The following is a 5,207-nucleotide window of genomic DNA, read 5'->3' as shown; positions in this document are numbered from 1 at the left end:
AGGGCCGGTGTGCCATCCACCCTCGATGTGGTTTTTAGGTTCAAATGGTTCAAATGGCTCTGAGCACTATGGGACTTAACATCTATGGTCATCAGTCCCCTAGAACTTAGAACTACTTAAACCTAACTAACCTACGGACATCACACAACACCCAGCCATCACGAGGCAGAGAAAATCCCTGACCCCGCCGGGAATCGAACCCGGGCGTGGGAAGCGAGAACGCTACCGCACGACCACGAGATGCGGGCTGGTTTTTAGGCAGTTTCCCACATCGCGCTAGGTGAATACCGGGCTGGTCCTCACGTTACGCCTCAGTTACACGGCTCACAGACATGTTAACACGTTTATACTATTCCATGGATTACACTAGATGCAGACAGTTGGGGTACACTACTTCCTCCCTGGTGGTACAGGTTGGCGACAGGAAGGGAATCCAGCCACCCCTTAAAATTTAACATGCCACATCTGATTCACCAGCAGACCCCGCAAGTCGGGATTGATGCTGGAAAGAGAACTGATGTTCCTTGTCAGCTGCTTGTACCGTCTGTCAAATGTGACCTGGATATAATTGCGTAGGCTTCCGCAGCCAGAGTCAGTCGACATAAAAGTTTTCTGGGTTTGGTACCGCGTCATAATGTAAAAACTACTGCTGCTATAGAAAAACCAACGTTTCGGCCACGATTCCAGCGGCCTTCTACTAGGTCTAATGCCTGGATAGTTACGACACCGTAATTTTCCTACTGAGCATGTCTGCATTTGTATGTTTGACCCCAGGCTTGTGAACTACTTCATACTAAAACTCTCTCTGTTTCAGTGCCGATCTTCTTAGTCGACTTGAAGGGTCTTTTAGTCCCAAGAACCACTCAAGGGCACATGATGTGTAAGTACTTTAAATTTATGATCAGACAAATAACAACAAATAAGCAAAATACTATATATTAAGTCTAACATCTCTATCTCTTTATTTGAATAACTGTGGTCAACCTTGTGCATCTGGTGAGACTCATGCTACTGGGCGTTCCTGATCATCTACATTTTGCCTTAAAATGGCGTCTAAAGCAGTATTGCTTGCATCATATAATAATAAAATTCTTTGGTAAAAACAAGAAAAACTAATACAGAATCTGCAGTTAATATCTCTTTTAAATTCTGAAATGCTGTATGATACCCTGATGTCTAATGAGACGTAATTCCTTTTTTTAATAATCAAGTCAATGACTGCACAATTTCTGCAAATTCTTTGACAACTTTTTGGTAAGAAGTTGCTAGTCCAAAGAGTGATTGTAACTGTTGTACTGTCTGTGGAGCTGCGAAATCATGCACAACTGAAATGAGGTGAGGATCTGTCCTCACTCCCTCTTGGCTAATAATATACCAAAGGTGATTAACTTGTGAACATGCAAAATAACATTTGTCAATGCTCAATGTGAGACAAGCTGTTCTTAAAAAAATGTTCAAATGTGTGTGAAATCTTATGGGACTTAACTGCTAAGGTCATCAGTCCCTAAGATAACACACTACTTAACCTAAATTATCCTAAAGACAAACACACACACCCATGCCCGAGGGAGGACTCGAACCTCCGCCGGGACCAGCCGCACAGTCCATGACTGCAGCGCCCCAGACCGCTCGGCTAATCCTGCGCGGCAGCTGTTCTTAATCTATCAGTTACTTATGTATTTATTTGAAGACAGTAACTCGTTTTTTTTTTTTTTTTTCGAAAGAACAGTTACTGCTGATGACCATGCAGCTGTTCCCTGGAATAAATTATGACTAACTGACAACCTCAGCTGCCGACAGGTGTTGTTGTTATACCTCGATGTGGACAGCTGTAAATGTGTGCCCCGACCGGGACTCGTACCCGGGATCTCCTGCTTACATGGCAGACGCTCTATCCATCTGAGCTACCGAGGACACAGATGAATAGCGCGACTGCAGGGACTTATCCCTTGCACGCTTCCCGTGAGAGTCACATTCACAACTGTCCACAATTCTACATATGTATTGTACCTTATAGACATTTGCTTACCCACTCATTACTCGCGCACGCTTTGGCGATTCCCGTAAGAGTTTGGGCAACCTGTGCGCATTCGCACAGACGAAGGTCAATGGCTAGGTAGCCTTTAACTATATATTTGAAGACAGTAACTTGTTTTTTTTTTCTCGAAAGAACAGTTACTGCTGATGACCATGCAGCTGTTCCCTGGAATAAATTATGACTAACTGACAACCTCAGCTGCCGACAGGTGTTGTTGTTATACCTCGATGTGGACAGCTGTAAATGTGTGCCCCGACCGGGACTCGAACCCGGGATCTCCTGCTTACATGGCAGACGCTCTATCCATCTGAGCTACCGAGGACACAGATGAATAGCGCGACTGCAGGGACTTATCCCTTGCACGCTTCCCGTGAGAGTCACATTCACAACTGTCCACAATTCTACATATGTATTGTACCTTATAGACATTTGCTTACCCACTCATTACTCGCGCACGCTTTGGCGATTCCCGTAAGAGTTTGGGCAACCTGTGCGCATTCGCACAGACGAAGGTCAATGGCTAGGTAGCCTTTAACTATATATTTGAAGACAGTAACTTGTTTTTTTTTTTTTTCGAAAGAACAGTTACTGCTGATGACCATGCAGCTGTTCCCTGGAATAAATTATGACTAACTGACAACCTCAGCTGCCGACAGGTGTTGTTGTTATACCTCAATGTGGACAGCTGTAAATGTGTGCCCCGACCCGGACTCGAACCCGGGATCTCCTGCTTACATGGCAGACGCTCTATCCATCTGAGCTACCAAGGACACAGATGAATAGCGCGACTGCAGGGACTTATCCCTTGCACGCTTCCCGTGAGAGTCACATTCACAACTGTCCACAATTCTACATATGTATTGTACCTTATAGACATTTGCTTACCCACTCATTACTCCGCACGCTTTGGCGATTCCCGTAAGAGTTTGGGCAACCTGTGCGCATTCGCACAGACGAAGGTCAATGGCTAGGTAGCCTTTAACTATATATTTGAAGACAGTAACTTGTTTTTTTTTTTTTTCGAAAGAGCAGTTACTGCTGATGACCATGCAGCTGTTCCCTGGAATAAATTATGACTAACTGACAACCTCAGCTGCCGACAGGTGTTGTTGTTATACCTCGATGTGGACAGCTGTAAATGTGTGCCCCGACCCGGACTCGAACCCGGGATCTCCTGCTTACATGGCAGACGCTCTATCCATCTGAGCTACCGAGGACACAGATGAATAGCGCGACTGCAGGGACTTATCCCTTGCACGCTTCCCGTGAGAGTCACATTCACAACTGTCCACAATTCTACATATGTATTGTACCTTATAGACATTTGCTTACCCACTCATTACTCGCGCACGCTTTGGCGATTCCCGTAAGAGTTTGGGCAACCTGTGCGCATTCGCACAGACGAAGGTCAATGGCTAGGTAGCCTTTAACTATATATTTGAAGACAGTAACTTGTTTTTTTTTTTTTCGAAAGAACAGTTACTGCTGATGACCATGCAGCTGTTCCCTGGAATAAATTATGACTAACTGACAACCTCAGCTGCCGACAGGTGTTGTTGTTATACCTCGATGTGGACAGCTGTAAATGTGTGCCCCGACCCGGACTCGAACCCGGGATCTCCTGCTTACATGGCAGACGCTCTATCCATCTGAGCTACCGAGGACACAGATGAATAGCGCGACTGCAGGGACTTATCCCTTGCACGCTTCCCGGGTTCGAGTCTCGGTCGGGGCACACATTTTCAGCTGTCCACATCGAGGTATAACAACAACACCTGTCGGCAGCTGAGGTTGTCAGTTAGTCATAACTTATGTATTTCATGTGTTCGTCTAAACCCTCAGCAATAACTATGATGTTGTACAAATAGACCATGAATTTTTTCAGTTTTAAACCTTAAAGTTCCCCATCTAACAAGTAATCGAACGTTTCAGGAGAATTTTGTGATATTGGTAGTGACTGGATGATGCTGTAAACTCCGTCTTATGCCTATCTTCTGGACATACTTCAATTTGGTGATTAAATCTGTTGTGGAAAAAATTTACACTGACCCAGGGTTATCCAAAGTTTTGATTATATTAGGGATTGGATGTTGTTGTGGTTTTCAGTCCTGAGACTGGTTTGATGGAGCTCTCCATGCTACTCTATCCTGTGCAAGCTTCTTCATCTCCCAGTACCTACTGCAACCTACATCCTTTCGAATCTGCTTAGTGCATTCATCTCTTGGTCTCCCTCTACGATTTTTAGCCTCCACGCTGCCGTCCAATACTAAATTGGTGATCCCTTGATGCCTCAGAACATGTCCTACCAATCGATCCCTTCTTCTAGTCAAGTTGTGCCACAAACTTCTCTTCTCCCCAATCCTATTCAATACTTCCTCATTAGTTATGTGATGTACCCATCTAATCTTCAGCATTCTTCGGTAGCACCACATTTCGAAAGCTTCTATTCTCTTCTTGTCCAAACTATTTATCGTCCATGTTTCACTTCCATACATGGCTACACTCCATACAAATACTTTCAGAAACGACTTCCTGACACTTAAACCTATACTCGATGTTAACAAATTTCTCTTCTTCAGAAATGCTTTCCTTGTCAGTTACTGTACGTTCATTTGAAAATCTGTAATCACAGTAAAATCGGTATTTCTTTGTTCCATCAGGTGACGTTTTTGGTACAACTACTATACTTGCTGACCAAGGGCTATCACCGTTTTATGTTGTGCCTTCCTCAAGCTTCTGATGTATAAACTGTTTAATCAGTGGCTGGAGGTTCTTTAGTAACCTGTATTGGTTTCAGTACACTTGTATATAAGAATTTTTAGCATATTGCAGACCCGTCAGCAACTGCGATAGACTAATATTTTGAGGAATCTACTGTAACCAATCTGAAACAACTTTTAATGCCGCTGTGCACAGTTTATTTGGCTCTACCTTAGTAATAGGTTTACTTTAATTTACGTCTATGGTCACAAACTTTTTGTTAACAGATTACCGGTTTCGGTCTATAATGACCATCAATAGATCTGCAGCAAAAAATGGGGAAAAACATAAATACACTCGCAGATTGTCTACAACTTAAAAACAAGTAACAGAACATAATGAAAAGTACTACTGACATATATATGCATTTGTGCGCTTTAAGTATGAAGAGGCAAACCTGTTTTATAAA

The 5,207-nt window shown here is 43.5% G+C and overlaps 1 non-coding gene across 1 annotated transcript; it reads right to left on the bottom strand.

Annotated features, from left to right (window-relative positions):
* Positions 1 to 2,286: 2,286 nt before the first annotated feature.
* Trnat-ugu lies at positions 2,287 to 2,360 on the bottom strand. The gene has a single exon. It is a non-coding gene; the product is annotated as a tRNA-Thr (tRNA).
* Between the last annotated feature and the right edge of the window lie 2,847 nt (positions 2,361 to 5,207).

This window comes from Schistocerca americana, chromosome X (genome assembly GCF_021461395.2).
Source record: "Schistocerca americana isolate TAMUIC-IGC-003095 chromosome X, iqSchAmer2.1, whole genome shotgun sequence".
In the NCBI taxonomy this organism is placed as follows: domain Eukaryota; kingdom Metazoa; phylum Arthropoda; class Insecta; order Orthoptera; family Acrididae; genus Schistocerca; species Schistocerca americana.
This window is presented reverse-complemented; position numbering and strand designations above follow the sequence as displayed.